Raw genomic sequence first — 18,518 nt, 5'->3', positions numbered from 1 at the left:
TGGTCTTTTGAGAGATATTTTGATTGTGAGATACCGATCTTAGTTTGTCTCGTCTTTTTTAGAGGGTACGAGTGGTAGAATTAGGTTTGCTTCCTTCTGGTAAATAGTTCTTTCTCTCTTAAGTTCCAAATCGAATGACACTTTTGACTGGTTTGTGGGTGACTTACACCGTAAGATGGGATTTGGTCGGCTTATTTCTTGTTGGTATGATCATTGGGTGGACGGGGTATTCCTCTTAGAGACATATTTCATAGACTATATCACATCTCTAATAAAAAAGGTGAAGTTAGAGAGGTTGGTTGATGATCAATCGGATCTTGACCTAATTTTTTTATGGAGAAGACCCCTCTTTGATTATGAGTTGGATTTGATTAATAATCTTCTTCTAGCTATCTAAAGAACCATCATTTCTTTGGATCTTGATAGGTGGTGTTGACTTTATTGGGAGTGACACCTATTATGTTTCATCTGCCTATCGTGCTTTGTTTAAGGCTTAGTCTCTGGGTGGTACTTCTTTTGCAAAGCCGAGTGTTGTTCTGATCTCTATCTGATATGATTGGGCCCGTATAAAGTGGTTGTGTTCTCTTGGCAACTTCTCCAAGATAAGATCCCTTCTTGGGATAATCTATTTAAGAGGCATGTTATTCCTGACCCTGTTGGTCTCTCTCGTGGGCTGTGTACTAGGCCTATTGAGTATGTACCTCACTTGTTTTTCCCTTGCAATGGGGCAACAAACTTGTGGTATGTGACCTTTCAGTGGCTAGAGAGGGTAGTAGTTTTACCTGGCGACATGATAAGTGGGTTTATCACTATTCTATTAGTTGTTTTTCATTCCATTTTAGCCGTATAAATACTTATTTTTTCTACTTTTATGCGTGCTTGTATGCTTTCTCTGATTTTTAGGTGATAGGGACCTCGTGGGATGAAACATAAGTGAAAAGATTAAAGAATACATGTAAAAAGAATCGTCCAGTACAAATTTCCAACATCAAACACGGGTGGGTCGTGTCCATCAACACCACTAGTGTTGACTACCACCTCTTATCCAATACAAGAATCATACACCAACACGGGTGGACCGTGTCCATCAACACGGACCATGTTGGCTACCAATAGAAGAAAAAAGAAGCACCACCACCCAACCGTGTTGATTAACACAGACAATGTTGCACAACACTACCCCTCGTGTTGATCAACACCACCTATATTAACTTCAGTTTCAATTGCTGACTTGTAGGATTTTGTAACATTTTTTGCATTTTTTCACTTCCCAACTGTTCTAAGGCTTAGAGGAAAGTTTCTTAATTGGTTATTATGTGAATTTATGTGTGGATTCATGCTAGAAGGTCTATAAGAACCATATGAATAAGAGGAGAAATGGATCATATTGCCCTAGTTTTAGTTTACTTTTACAAATATTATTTCTCTCGTAACTTCCCTTTTGTCAAGTGTTATACTCAACTTCATTGGAGCTATTCTATTCAAGTTTTATTGCTCTCATTCCAGGTTCTTATTGTTATCTATTTTATTTTTTCATCGCTATTACTTTTTGCTACTATGTATGCTTTATTTGCTTATTAGATTGCTTTATTTACTTTTTTCATTTTTCTACGAAACTAGCTTTATTCTCGTAACAAACTGAGGCCTACAAGAGGATTAAAGACATGAACTAGAGTTCTAAACTCTGCTTATTTTGATTATTTTGTTTGTAAATATAAAACTCATTCATAAACTTTGTTTCGATTATTTTAGCTACATAAAGATAATATAGAATTCCATAGTTAGTCACTTGGTCTCTGTGGTATGATACTTTTTATATTACTCGACATTATCGTACGCTTGCGGCGTGTCAAGTTTTTGGTGCCGTTGTCGGGGACCAATTTGGTTTGATATTGAAATTTCGTGTCATCACCGTATAGACTAAATCATTTTATTTTCATTTCTATTTTTCTCACTGCAATCTCATACGAAGCTCTTGCGGGGTAGGAAATCTTGTTAAGTATATTAACAAAGTCAAGCATTTCTTACATGAGAGACGTCGATTATTAAGACAAAAGAAACAAATGGATGAAGAAGTAGATAATAAGACCTTTAAGGACTATGCGATTTCCATTGACGAGGAACCATACTATAGTATATTCATCCACCCATCTGGCCAAACAATTTCGAAACAATTTTGAGATTAAGCCATTGCTTGTGGGCATGGTTCAACATAACCAATTCTACCAACTGAAAACCCTAATATGCACTTATCCATCTTTGTCAAATTTTGCGGCACACTGAAAGCTAACAATGTTGATCTCGCCGCTATTCGACTAAGATTATTTCCATTATCCTTATGGGATAGAGCCCGTGCTGGGATATAATCCATGTGCAAACTCCATTACAACTTGGAGTGAGCTAAAAACTACGTTTCTCGTGCAATATTTTCCGTCGAGTAAAAAAACACAAATTAGGAGTGAAGTTTTAAACTTTAGGCAAGAAGATGGGATATCACTATTTGACGCATGAAAGCGTTTTAAGGACTTACTAAGATTGTGCCTATTCCATGGGTTTGAAAAATGGCTCATAGTCTACACCTTTTATAACGGTCTTCTTTATTCCACAAGGATGATCATTAATGAGTCTGCCAACAACACCCTTATGAATGGACATAGCCTATAACCTTATTGAGGGCATGGAAAAAACCACCAATCATGGGGAAGTGACTGTGAACTCAATGCTAAAGACCCTAAAAAAAGGTGGTCTTTACGAAGTTAGTCCTTTTGACCACATGAATGCTAAGGTACATGCCCTTTACCAAAATATAGAAAATCTAAGCATCAACTCATGTAGTCCCTGTTACTCTCGTAGTTATTTTATGTAAAATTTACAGAATAAACAGACATAATGTAAAACCCTAAATTCGATTAATAGATTTAATTGAATGATTTAGATCTTTATTTAATTATTTGATATTTGGTGTGTCTTTAAAATAAATTTGGTGATTATGTATGTTGATGATATATCTCACACTCCTCTACAATAGATCTCACACTCCCTAAAAATCGAGAAGCAACCAAATCAATATGCAACCGAAAAGAGTGAAAATAATATGTTGAAAGCTAAAACTCAATTTGAACAACTCTCAAAGTTATGATGTTATGATCATATATTTTGAGATAAATAACAAAATTGATTTATATATGTGTTTGAGATTGAACATTTTAAACGAGTAAAAGTATCCTTTTGATTCAAGTCAAGAGTAATGGGTATGATTCAAATGAAAAAAACAATTTGAATTAAGAACTTAAAATCTAACTTTGACCATTTGATTCAAATCTATAATTTGAGTCAATGAATCAAACTTCAAAAAATTAAGATTTCTTATGATATCACATAAATTTTAACAAACCAAGTGTCACTTAATAGAATTAGGGGTGGTAAAATAGGGTCGGCCCGTTGAACATACCCGTTTTACATTCACTTTAGTGTGGAACTGGCCAAGGATTTAGACCATCACTTTTAATGTGTCTGTCCCACCTTATTTTTTTGGGCTATTGCAACATAGATATTAATATAGTTTTATATATTTTTAGATCTAAAAGATACAATACCCGTATGTAAACCATGCTCCGTCCACACTTTTGTGCAGGGCAGACTTTGGACATACACCCTACACTATGCCCACCTCGCCCCGTCTTATTTTTGATGAACTATTGTGGAGCGGCCTAAATGGGAAGTGCCACCCCTAAATAGAATACATTAATATCTCTAGTCGAACTCTACTTGATGGATCGATGTTAGGGACCAATTAGTACTACTTTTTATATATTTTTATTGGTCCCTTTTACCAAGTTTTGATGTAATTACACGCTTTTATTCTCACTATTTTGTATAAATGCAATTAGGTTTAATTTATGTTGTTTTGAGTAGTTATTTCACATATTTGTTAGTTTTGTAGAATTTTTGGACAAGAGAGCTTTGGAATGCATAATCATAATTTGGAAGAAGTGTTGAATGCAAGTTGGAAGCCTAATTTTGAAGATTAACACTTGGAAGATCAATGAGATGAAGCTTGTAAGGCAAGGAAGCTGAAGTAGCTTCAGTTCGCGTCGCGAACTCCCTTCGCGCCGCAAACGTTGCGAATCCAGCAAGCTGTTTTGGCCAAGTGTGCTGTTTTCAAGGCCAGCTGTGTTTTGCCATTTCTGTGTCTGTTTTAGGAGGCTTTTCAACTTTAGATGAAAATGAGCATTTTAGGAAAGGTCAACCCTTTTTAGAAAACAAAATGGAAAATGTGGATTCATGGATTGAGAGCTTAACATTTTAAGAGAAAAACAGAGTTTTATTTTCCATTACCTTTTGCTTTCCAACATGATGATGAGGAGCTAAACCCCATTTTGTCAAGATTGGAGGTAGTAGCTATTCCCATTTGTTTATGTATTTCATTTGACTCTTATATATGATAAAAGATTGTTGATGTATTGAATGCTATTTTTGCCCTAAGTTGAATATTAGATTTGAGTAGTTGTTGAAAGAGATTATTTAAGTCTTGACAGAAAATATATTTTCAAGTAGTGAATAAGTTGTAGAGATAGATTTATTCACTACTCTTCTTTTGTATCAACCATTAAAGATTGCTATATTGATAGTTAGGTGGAGAGATCGTCTAAGGATCAATATAGTGATTATCATAATATCATTTAGACATAAATGATATTGAGAGGATACTTGAACATCATCAATAATCTTAAATCTATATAGTTATCATAAGGAATCATAAGCACTTGGAATAGTGAACTCCAATCTTGCCAAGCCTTTTACATTTGATTAAAACCATTTTATTGTTTTAGGACATTTTACTCATTAGATAACTTTTCAAACAAAACTACTTGGTTACTTTCTAAACTTATAACAATTTGGATTATAGAACGGCGGTAATAACAATCAATCTCTGTGGATACGATATAAAAATATTTGCCGAAAATATACTTTTCAACAAATTGGCGCCGTTGCCGGGGATTGGTGTTTGATATTACAAGCATTGCAATAATTCATTGTTTTAAGTTTTGTACTTACTATCACTCTTGTGTTTCACTTGGTTTGTTAGTTTTGTAGATTCTAGTGCATGCGGAGAAAAGCTACCGAGGAGCAATTTCAATTCGATCCCGAAATTGAAAGAACACTTCGAAAGCTCAATAGCAAAACACGCAGAAGAAGGAAACTAGCCGAAGAGAGGAACCGGAGAGAAGAAACATCTACTTTCGCACTTGTTCAAATCGAAGAAGTGGTTGTAGAGGCTTGTGAAGGAAACATGGCGGATGACACTCCTACCGAAATGTCCGCTAATAGTCCAAGAAGGAATGCTCAATTTGCTTGTGGAGGAAGGAATACAGAGATGAAGACCGGAATCCTCCAACTTCTCTATGCAAATCCATTCACCGGAATGGACCATGAAGATTCGTATACCCATCTCATCAAATTCTATGAGATTGCGGGTTCTACGGGAATTGATGAAACGGGTGAAGAAGCATTATTCAAGAGGATATTCCCACACTCCTTAGTGGGAAAGGCAAAAAAGTGGTACCTTGATCAAGCACCAAGAGTGATGACGGATTGGAATTTGCTAGAAGAAAAGTTCTTAGAACGATATTTCCCTTAATCCCGATTCATGGAAGCCAAAATGGCTATTGCGGTATTCACTCAAGGAAGCAACGAGTCCCTAAATGAGGCTTGGGAAAGATTCAAGTCAATGTTGAGAAAATGCAAGGGTCATGGTTTTGATGAGCTCACTCAAATCCATATTTTTCTAAATGGGCTCCAATCAACTCATAAGACACTTTTAGATGCTATAGTGGATGGCTCTCTTATGTCAAAGAATACGGAAGAAGTTAAAGTCATTATTAACCTGATGGCACTCAATGATCGTCAAAGTCAACATGACCGTAGCCCTTCACAACGTAAACCGGGAGTTCTTGAGTTAAATACCAATGATGCCATTCTTGCTCAAAACAAGCTACTCTCTCAACAAGTGGAGTTGCTTACTCAACAAATGGCCAAGCTTCCACAACAAATGAAGGAAATTCAAGGGTCTCAAGCTCGACATCAAGTAGCATGTTGCGAATTATGTCAAGGAGATCATCCTACTGGTTTTTGCCCTCCAATAGAAGAAGTGAGTTATGTGAACAATCAAAATCAAGGCTATCAAAGACAACCTCCTAACAATCAAGGTTATCAACCAAGAAACAATCAAGGCTATCAACCATCAAGGTTCAACAATCAAAATTTTCAGCAACAAAGTCCCTATCAACACCCAAAATCTCAAGGACAACAATCGCAAGGAGGAAATTCAAAGATAGAGGACACTCTTCAACAATTCATGCAAGCTTCTATGGAAAATCAGAAGAGTAACGAGGCAGCAATTAAGAATCTGGAAAATCAAGTGGGCCAACTTGCGAAGCAATTGTCGGAACAAACTGCGGGATCTTCATTTTCCGCTAACACTCAAACCAATCCAAAGGAGCATTGTAAAGCAATTGTCACGAGAAGCGGTAAAGAGTTGACAAGTGGAAAAAGTGAGGAAATTACAGTAGAAAATGATATGGATGTTGTGCTGGAAAATGAGGGTGTGGATTGTGAAAAGGAGAAAGTGGCAGAAACTGCTCAGTTCGCGCCGCGAAAAGAGCAGGAATTGCCAACAGAGCAGCAGATTGAAGTGGAAGGGAAAAAGGAGGTCGTACCAAGAAAGAAGAAGAAAGGAGAGAAAGGTGTGAGCGTCATTCCAACCCAACATCTACCTTATCCGCATGCACCATCGAAGAAGGACAATGCTAGGCATTATGCACGGTTCATGGACATATTCAAACAACTTCAAATCAATATTCCATTTGCTGACGCATTAAAGCAAATGCCACGGTATGCAAAGTTCATGAAGGATATTCTTACAAAGAAAAGGAGACATGTGGAAAAAAGAAACCATCTTGCTCGATGCACGTTGTAGTGCCATCATTCAAAAGACTCTTCCAAGGAAGGAATTCGATCCGGGCCGAGTCGTTTTACCGGTAACCATTGGAGGCACCTACATTGGTAATGGTTTGATTGACTTGGGATCTAGCATCAATTTAATCCCCCTATCCATTGTTAAAATATTGGGAAATATTGAGATCAAATCTACAAGGATGACTTTACAATTAGCCGACAAGTCTACCACTTCATCATATGGAGTTGCTCAAGACATGCTAGTGAAGGTGGACAAATTCTTGTTTCTGGTGGATTTTGTGATAGTGGAGATGGATGAGGATCGTGATGTTCCTCTTATTCTTGGAAGACCATTCATGAAAACAGCCCGGATGATGATTGATATTGATGATGGGTTGATGAAAGTGAGAGTGCAAGATGAAGAGGTGACCTTCAATCTTTTTGAAGCCATGAAGCATCCAAATGACAAGCATGATTCTTTCCAAATCGATGCAATCGAAGAGGAAGTAGTGGAGGTCGCAAATCAAGTTCATATTTCTAATCCTCTAGAAAGATCTCTTATCGGAGCCTACAATGTGTTGACCGAAAATGAAGAAAAAGAGATTGAAGCAATGTTGCATGAATTAGAGTCTTGTAGGGAGCTTGCTTATCATGAAGAAACAAATGAAGACTTGGATGTGACAAAGAAAATGGAAGAACCAAAACTAGAGTTGAAAATGCTACCTTCACACTTGAAGTATGTGTTCCTTGGTGACGAGTGTACTAAACCGGTGATCATTAGCAACACCTTGTCCACAAAATAGGAATACAAATTGATACAAGTGCTGAAAAAGAATGAGGGTGCAATAGGGTGGGTGTTATCCGACTTGAAGGGTATTAGTCCGGCCTATTGTATGCATAAGATCATGATGGAAGAAAATTTCAAACCCGTTGCACAACCTCAAAGGCGTCTAAATCCATCGATGAAAGAAGTAGTTCGGAAAGAAGTTGTCAAACTCTTGGAAGCCGGAATGATTTATCCTATCTCCGATAGTGAATGGGTGAGTCCGGTACAAGTAGTTCCCAAGAAAGGTGGCATGACGGTTATCAAAAATGATAAAAATGAGTTGATTCCAACAAGAACGGTAACCGGGTGGAGGATGCGTATTGACTATAGAAGGCTAAACCAAGCTACAAGGAAAGATCACTTCCCACTACCTTTCATGGACCAAATGTTGGAAAGGTTAGCCGATAAAAATTTCTATTGTTTCTTGGACGGGTATTCGGGGTACAACCAAATTTCGGTCAATCCGACGGATCATGAGAAGACGGCTTTTACATGTCCGTTTGGCATCTTTGCTTACCGAAGAATGCCTTTTGGGTTATGTAATGCACCAGCCACATTTCAACGGTGTATGCAAGCTATATTCTCGGACTTAATAGAAGAATGCATTGAGGTGTTCATGGATGATTTCTCCGTTTATGGATCATCTTTTGATTTGTGCTTAAAACATCTTGATGTGGTTTTGGGAAGATGCGTGGAGACCAACTTAGTGCTCAATTGGGAAAAATGCAACTTTATGGTCACCGAAGGTGTCGTACTCGGTCACAAGATCTCCTCTGAAGGATTAGAAGTTGACAAAGCTAAGGTGGAAGTCATTAAGAAATTACCACCTCCAACAAATATAAAAGGAATAAGGAGCTTTCTCGGACATGCCGGTTTCTACCGGAGATTCATCAAAGATTTTTCAAAGATAGCAAAGCCATTGAGTAACTTGCTCAACAAAGGTACGCACTTTCTTTTCGATGAGTCATGTCTTAAAGCTTTCCTTGATTTAAAAGAAAAGTTAGTCACCGCACCCATAATCGTGGCACCAAATTGGAAACTTGATTTTGAACTTATGTGTGACGCAAGCGATTATGCGGTTGGTGCGGTGTTGGGTCAAAGAAGAGATAAAGTTTTTCATGCTATCCACTATGCTAGTAAAGTGTTAAATGAGGCACAAGTCAATTATGCGACAACTGAAAAAGAGTTACTAGCTATAGTGTACGCATTGGAAAAGTTTAGAGCTTACTTGATCGGGTCAAAAGTTGTAGTCTACATTGACCACTCGGCGATCAAATATTTGCTAACCAAGCCGGATTCCAAACAAAGACTAATTCGTTAGATTCTCTTACTGCAAGAGTTTGATTTGGAAATCTGGGATAAAAAAGGTTCCGAAAACTTGGTGGCAGATCATTTGTCTCGTTTGGTCAATGTGGACATTACAAACAAAGAAGAGGAAGTAAGAGAAGAATTTCCGGATGAAAAACTGTATGCGATTCAAGTGAGGCCTTGGTTTGCCGATTTCGCTAATTACAAGGCAACCGGTTTAACACCGGAAGACCTCACTAGTAATCAAAGACGGAAATTCTTGACGGATGCAAAATATTATGTGTGGGATGATCCATATTTGTTTAAAGTGGGTGTAGACAATATTTTGAGAAGGTGTGTAACAATTGAGGAGTCAAGAGACATCCTTTGGCATTGTCACAACTCTCCGTATGGAGGTCACTTATAGAGGTTTGAGAACAGCCACTAAAGTGCTCCAATCGGGCTTTTATTGGCCATCTTTATTTAAAGATGCATATGAACACGCGAAGAATTGTGATACATGCCAACGGAGTGGAGGAATAGGCAAACGGGACGAAATGCCTCTAACCAACATGCTAGAAGTAGAAGTTTTTGATTGTTGGGGTATTGATTTTGTTGGCCCATTCCCCTCTTCTTTCTCAAATGAGTATATACTAGTGGCCGTTGACTACGTTTCGAAGTGGGTGGAAGCAACTGCTTCACCTAAGGCCGATGCCAAAACAGTGATTAAATTTTTAAAGAAAAACATATTTTCACGTTTTGGTGTGCCTAGGGTGTTGATAAGTGATGGAGGATCACACTTTTGCAATACACCTCTAGAAAAAGTTTTGCAATATTATGGTGTAAAGCACAAGGTGACCACTCCCTACCGCCCACAAGCGAATGGTCAAACGGAGGTTTCTAACCGGGAAGTCAAGCGGATCCTTGAGAAAACAGTCTCGAATTCAAGAAAAGATTGGTCTTTAAAACTGAATGAAGCTTTGTGGGCGTACGGTACCGCCTACAAAGCACCTATTGGGCTAACTCCATTTCAAATGGTGTATGGGAAGACTTATCATCTTCCGGTGGAAATGGAGCATAGGGCATTATGGGCTCTCAAATTCTTGAACTTCGACTCCACTTTAGTTGGAGAAAGAAGAAAATGACAACTCCATGAACTGGAGGAATCAAGGAACAACGCTTACCATTCGAATAAACTTTACAAGGAAAAGGTAAAAGCATACCATGATGGAAAGGTCCGTCATAAAGAGTTTCACGTTGGACAAATGGTATTGCTTTTCAACTCAAGGTTGGAGTTATTCCCTGGTAAGCTGAAGTCAAAGTGGTCAGGACTGTTTGTTGTCAAAGAAGTGCGCAACTATGGGGCCATTGTGGTCAAGGATCCCAAGTCACAGGAGAGCTGGACTGTAAATGGAGAAAGACTCAAAGTCTACCATAGTGGCAAAGTGAATCAGGATGTTTGTGTCATCTTCCTAGCCGGACCGAGCTAATCATTGAACCGTCGAGCTCAAAACGACGTTAAACAAAGCGCTTGTTGGGAGGCAACCCAATGTTGTAAGTCTGCATTTTATATTTTTCTCAATTCTGCTGTTATGATATTCTGTTGTGGTAATTTTTGTGAAATTTGGGTTCTGTCTACTGCAAATTAATTTTTTCAGAAATTTCTTCAGTTCGCCCCGCGACCAGCTTTCGCCCCGCGAACTGAATGGAAAGTTTCAGTTCGCGCCGCGAACAAAGTTCGCCCAGCGAACGGTGCGTGGCAGAACCACTTATGTTCTGTTTAGGTTATTTTCAAAGTCATTCCTATTTTCACAAACAACAACTTTTCTTGAACATTCCCACTGCCCCACTTCCAAAACTTAAAATTTTTCCTCTCCATCTCCCAAATCCTCACTTGTTAGCTAAGAATCAAGTGCACTTCAATAAGGTATGCTAGTTCTTTTCATGTTCTCTTCTCCATTCCTTTTTGGTTTCTCACTTAGGTAAGAGTTGGGTTTTACTAAGATTTGAATGTGTTATGTGAAACAACCTTGCATGTCTAAAGTGGATTCAGATTAGGATTAGGATAGAGATTGTGATTATGACTGTTGGAAGTGAAAACCTTAGGAACCCTAGAAGGCTCCTGGAATTTTCCTAGTTCGCAGGGTTCGCGCCGCGAACTGGGAAATTCCAGTGTCATGTTTTTTGCTGTTGATTTCTAACTCCCTTCATGTTTTGTTGTGTGGTTGTTCTAATGTTTATTGCAGATGTCTAAGAGAATAAAAACCACGGCTTCCAGTCCTCCTCGTTCATTAAGACGGTTCACAAGTGACGAACATGAAGAAAGATTTCAAAACTTAATCAAGAGAACCATCCAACCGGAAAGGTTCATCCGTTTATCACCGGGTGGGACTTATCAGAATTTGGTATCAAATTTTGAGAGAAGAAGGTGGACCAAACTTTGTGAACCAGAGGCGGCAATCAATTATGATATTGTACGAGAGTTTTATGCCAACGCTATGCATCTTGAAGAGGGAGTGGCTTTCAATTACCAAACAAGAGTGAGAGGCAGGATCATTTCTTTTGGCAGAGATGCAATTAACACATATCTTGGTAACCCTCTCACCTTGGGAGAGAATGAGCGGTGGGAGTATCATACCCAGGAATTGGCCAACGTTTGGGATCTTCCAGCGGTGAGTGCTACCTTATACCTTGTAGAAAAGACATTTGACTTAAATGATCAAGGACTTCCAAAGTCATGGAAAAGAGAAAATCTGAATCTGGAAGCAATGGCATTTCTGGTGTTGCTGTTGAACAATATCCGGCCAAGGAGCCACAACACCACGATCCCTTTGGATGTAGGGTGTTTGCTGTATTACATCATAATCGGCAAACCTGTGGATGTAGCATCAATCATAGCGGGGGAAATGTGCAAGATGGCTATAAGCGGAACAAAATTTGGTGGTAAAGCAGGTGTGCTTGCATACCCGGGGCTGATTATGGGACTTTGCCGACGGGCGAATGTTGCCATTCCGGATGAAGTACATTTCTGTATCACTAGTGTGATTTGTAACACCCTTCTAAAATACCCCAAATATTTAATTAAAATATAACAACACATCAATCAGAGTAATATGCAATCAAGGTGTTACACAATATCTCACAATAATTATTTAGTCATGCTCATTATTTAACTCAAAACATAGAGTATTGCACAATACACAGCGGATAGAGATCAAATCGATCATTCAAACATGTAACATATTTCATGTAAATTATTCAACAAAGCAAAACATCCCGCCCCGATGTTACATCTATCAGAGCATGACCCACTTAGGAGACTACACTAGACTCCAAGTGTTAACTTCTACTCAACTCATTGCTCGTTACCTGAAAAATAGTTGTAAGGGTGAGTTCCTCAATCATTATAATAAGCATTATAAAATATCATGTAATGCTAAGTAATTAACACATTTCATCACCCAGATCATAACATACATTCAGTAACGGCAACATCAACTCATATTCATACTCATACTCATATCAACACAATCACCAAAACAACACGTATAATATTGGAATACATCCATTCATATTATACGCCATACATATATACATTATGAAATGCAACTCCACACATGCGGTACCGACTATTCGTGAACATATAGTTCACCTCACCGATCAAACCCGGATACGGCTACCAAGTCCACTAGTCCCACTCAATTGAGACCTAGTGACTCACTCACTAGTTCCTCACCACGGGAATTAGCTACCACCGACTCACTAATTCCTCACCACGGGAATTAGCTACCACCAACTCACTAACTCCTCACCACGGTAATTAGCTACCACCAAGGACTACAATATGCATGCTAAATCACCTAGCAATGCAAAATCATCAACAATGATCCACAATGGACTTATGCTCACACTCTAAGCCATAAAACAGTCCATTCACCAACACATGCATAAGATATACACTCATAGCATTATGCATACCATCATACATCATCAACACATTCATTAAAACATCATATCATGTCAATAAATCAATCACAGTATTAGCACGCTCTACTAATACCTACACTGCTCAAAACAGCGGGAATTTATCCCTATTACATCATATGCCAACATAGGCCAACCCTCAATTAGGCACACAACATTTAAAACACCAATTTTCCACTCTGCAACAGCGTTAACCGGTTAACGCCCTGGGTTAACCGGTTAACGCAGCACAACACGCTTCCTGTCCCAAAACTTAACAGTGTTAACCGGTTAACGCCCTGGGTTAACCGGTTAACGCAGCACAAACAGCAATATTTCAGCAATCACAACAGTGTTAACCGGTTAACGCCCTGGGTTAACCGGTTAACGCAAGCAAAACAACACATTTTCACAATTCAAAACAGTGTTAACCGGTTAACACCCCGGGTTAACCGGTTAACGCAAGACAGAAGCTGTTCCTGCGCTAACACAAGGCAGAATGCAGAATTTTCCGCATTTTCCGCCGTTGGAGGACTTCCGGACCTCCGATTCCAATTCCGTAAAAAGCTATACGTTCGGAAATTCACAACTAACTCAAACACAAATTCAATTACAGCCTAAACACAATTTATCCAACATAATTTTTCAGCATTCGAAATCCCAATTAGGGTCAATTCCATGGCTTATCACTACCCAGTACATGCTAATCCCATAATACCCATTAAACGACGATAAACCCCCCTTACCTGAGTTAATCCGGCGAATCTCTAAGCTCCACGCTCTTCTCTTCTCCAACCTTCTTCCTCTTGCTCTGCCTCTTTGCCCTTTTCCTCTTTCACGATCGCTTCTCTGTTTTTCACGTAAAAACCCTTTTACAAAATGAAAACTCTCTTTCCTTATTCCAACTTATATATTTTCCAATAATTATTATTCCAAAATAATAATAATAATAATCCAATAATAAAATAACCCAATTATTTGATTAAATTAATAACATACTATTAACTTAATTTAAATAATTATTTTATTTTATTGGGGTGTTACAACTCTCCCCCACTAAAAGAGTTTTCGTCCTCGAAAACATACCTCAAGCAAATAACTCCGGATAAGACTCCTTCATCTGACTCTCCAGTTCCCAAGTCAAATTGCCACCTGCTGGTCCTCCCCAAGCTACCTTCACCAAGGCAATCTCTTTACCCCGCAACTGCTTCAACTCTCGATCCTCGATCCTCATAGGTGATGTTTCAACAGTCAAGTTATCTCTCACCTGTACATCATCTACTTGGACCACATGCGACGGGTCATGAATGTACCTCCTCAACTGAGACACATGAAAAACCTCATGCAAATTCGCAAGCGACGGCGGTAAAGCGATACGATAGGCTACTTCCCCTATCCTCTCCAAAATCTAATAAGGACCAATAAATCGAGGTGTCAACTTCTTCGACTTCAAAGCTCGACCAACACCAGTTATCGGAGTAACACGAAGGAACACATGATCTCCTTCTTGGAACTCAAGTGACTTCCTCCTCTTGTCATGATAACTCTTCTGACGACTCTGAGCAATTCTCATCTTTTCCTGAATCATCTTAATCTTTTCCGTAGTTTGTTGAACAATCTCCGGTCCAACCACTGCACTCTCACCGGACTCATACCAACATAAAGGTGTCCGACATCTCCTACCATACAAAGCTTCAAACGGTGCCATACTAATGCTCGAATGAAAACTATTGTTGTAGGTAAACTCAATTAAAGGTAAATAACAATCCCAAACACCTCCTTTTTCCAAAACACAAGCCCTCAAAAGATCCTCTAGTGACTGAATCGTCCTCTCAGTCTGACCATCAGTCTGCGGATGATATGCAGAACTCAATCTCAGCTTAGTTCCCAAAGCCCTCTGCAAACCTTCCCAGAACTTCGATGTAAATCTAGGATCTCTGTCCGAAACAATACTCGACGGAATACCATGCAAACTTACAATCTTCTCAATATACAACTCGGCTAATCTCTCTAACGGATAATCCATTCTGATCGGAATGAAATGAGCCGACTTTGTCAATCTGTCAACAATCACCCAAATAGCTTCAAAATTCTTATTTGTCCTCGGCAAACCAGAAACAAAATCCATACTGATACTATCCCACTTCCACTCTGGAATAGCCAACGGTTGCATTAACCCAGACGGCTTCTGATGCTCAATCTTTGACTTCTGACAAGTCAAACAGGAATAAACAAAACTCGCAATTTCTCTTTTCATTCCCGGCCACCAAAATAACTTCTTCAAATCATGATACATCTTCGTAGCTCCAGGATGAATACTCAAGCCACTACGATGTCCTTCCTCCAGGATACTCTTCTTAAGTTCGGTAACATCCGGAATACACACCCGACTACCAAATTTCAAAACACCATTCTCATCAACTCTGAATTCACCACCTTGGCCCTGATTCACTAAAGTCAACTTATCAACCAAAAGCACATCGGATTTCTGACCCTCTCTGATCGCATCCAAAATACCACTCGTTAACTTCAACATTCCCAATTTAACACTATTGTGAGTACTCTCACACACCAAACTCAAGTCTCTAAACTGCTCAATTAAGTCCAATTCCTTAACCATTAACATAGACATATGCAATGATTTCCGACTCAGCGCATCAGCTACTACATTTGCTTTACCCGGATGGTAATTCAAACCAAAGTCATAATCCTTCAGAAATTCTAACCATCTCCTCTGTCTCATATTCAGCTCTTTCTGATCAAACAAATACTTTAAACTCTTATGGTCACTGAAAACCTCAAATCTTGACCCATACAAGTAATGCCTCCATAATTTCAGAACAAATACCACAGCTGCCAACTCTAAATCATGTGTCGGATAGTTCCTTTCATGAATCCTCAGTTGTCTCGAAGCATAAGCTATAACCTGCTTATTCTGCATCAACACACCTCCCAAACCCAACAATGAAGCATCACAGTAAACCTCAAATAGTTCCGACGAACTCGGTAATATCAAAATAGGAGCAGTAGTCAACCTTCTCTTTAGCTCTTGGAAACCTTCTTCACATTTCGAGTCCCAAACAAATGCTTGCCCCTTTCTAGTCAACATCGTCAACGGTAACGCCAACTTAGAAAATCCCTCAATGAACTTCCTATAATAACCTGCCAAACCAAGGAAACTTCGAATCTCAGCAACAGACTTAGGAGCTTCCCACTTAGCTACCGCTTCTATCTTAGAAGGATCAACAGCAACACCACCTCTTGAAATCACATGACCAAGAAAACTAACCTCTCCTAACCAAAATTCACACTTGGACAATTTAGCAAATAACTTCTTTTCTCGTAAAACTCCCAAAACCACTCTCAAATGTTCAGCATGCTCTTCTTCAGATTTCGAATACACCAAAATATCATCAATAAACACCACAACAAACTTGTCCAGGTACGGATGGAAAATCCTATTCATATACTCCATAAATACTCCAGGCGCATTAGTCACATCAAAAGGCATTACAGAATACTCATAATGTCCATACCTTGTTCTGAAAGCAGTCTTCTGAATATCCTCAGTTTTCACACGTATCTGATGCTACCCAGATCTCAAATCTATCTTGCTGAACACACTCGCACCAACCAACTGATCCATCAAATCATCAATCCTCGGCAAAGGATACCGATTCTTGATCGTTACTTTATTCAGTTGCCTATAGTCCACACACAACCTCATAGTACCTTCTTTCTTCTTAACCAATAACACTGGTGCACCCCACGGTGACACACTCGGACGAATAAATTTCTTATCCAACAGATCTTCCAACTGACTCTTCAATTCAGTTAACTCAACAGCAGACATACGGTACGGAGCCATCGATATCGGTCTAGTACCAGGTACCAAATCAATCGAGAATTCAACTTCACGCTCTGATGGCAATTCATTCACCTCTTCCGGAAACACCTCAGGAAAATCACACACCACAGCTAGATCGCCAATCGCCAGTTTATCTTTAGCCTCCAGAGTCGCTAACAGCATAAACAACTCTGCCCCATCTACTACTGCTTCATTCACCTGCCTTGCTGATAGGAACAAATCCTTTCCTTCCTCAATCTCAGGAAATATCACAGTCTTATCAAAACAGTTGATATAAACTCGGTTAAACACCAACCAGTTCATACCCAGAATAACATCAATCTGTACTAGTGGAAGACACACAAGGTCTATCCCAAAATCTCTACCAAAAATACTCAAAGGACAACTCAAACAAACTGAAGTAGTAGTCACTGAACCCTTCGCAGGAGTATTAATCACCATACTTCCAAGCATCTCAGATATCTCTAACTTAAGTTTCACAGCACAATCCAAAGATATAAAGGAATGAGTAGCACCGGTGTCAATAATAGCTACAAGAGGAAAGCCATTAATATAACACGTACCTCGGATCAAACGATCATCTGCAGAAATCTCAGAACCCGATAAAGCAAAGACCTTGCCTCCTGACTGATTCTCCTTCTTTGGCTTAGGACACTGTGGACTGATATGACCCAACTCTCCACAGTTGAAACAAGTTACAGTCTTCAACCGACACTCTGCAGCCAAATGACCACCTTTTCCACACTTGAAACACTTCATCTCAGCACTGGTACACTCATGGACACGATGTCCAGCCCGACCACATCTATAACACTTAGCAGGAGCACTAGAGTCTCCCCCACTAGGCCTCTTCATCCCACTCTGCTTCTGAAAACCTTTGCCAGCTGCATACGGTTTTCCACGGTCATTCTGATTCTTGCCTTTTCTATCAACCCTCTGTTGATAGCTCTCTGCTCTGGCTTTGGAATCCTGTTCAAAAATCCTGCAACAGTCAACCAAGTCAGAAAACACTCTGATCCGCTGATACCCAATAGCCTGCTTGATCTCGGGACGTAACCCGTTCTCAAACTTCACACATTTTGAAAATTCCCCAGCAGCCTCATTATAGGGAGTATAATACTTTGACAGCTCTGTGAACTTAGCAGCATACTCAGTAACAGACCTGTTACCCTGCTTCAATTCCAAGAACTCTATCTCTTTCTTTCCTCTGACATCCTCTGGAAAGTACTTCCTCAGGAATCTCTCCCTGAATACAGCCCAAGTGATCTCAGTATTTCCAGCAGATTCCAACTCAGTGCGGGTAGCAACCCACCAGTCATCAGCTTCCTCTGACAGCATATGCGTACCGAACCTGACCTTCTGGTTATCGGCACACTCAGTCACTCGGAAGATCCTCTCGATCTCCTTCAACCACTTCTGAGCGCCATCTGGATCGTATGCTCCCTTGAACATTGGAGGATTGTTCTTCTGGAACTCACTCAGTTGACGAGCAGCTCCCATTCCACATTCGGATTCTCTCCAAGTACTCCAGCTAGCATACCCAGAGCCTCAGCAATCGCAGCATCATCTCTACCTCTTCCAGCCATCTCTATTCTGAAAACCCAACAAGCTAAACAA

Source organism: Lathyrus oleraceus, chromosome 3 (assembly GCF_024323335.1).
Source record: "Lathyrus oleraceus cultivar Zhongwan6 chromosome 3, CAAS_Psat_ZW6_1.0, whole genome shotgun sequence".
Classification (NCBI taxonomy): Eukaryota; Viridiplantae; Streptophyta; class Magnoliopsida; order Fabales; family Fabaceae; genus Lathyrus; species Lathyrus oleraceus.
Note: the sequence above shows the minus strand (reverse complement) of the source record.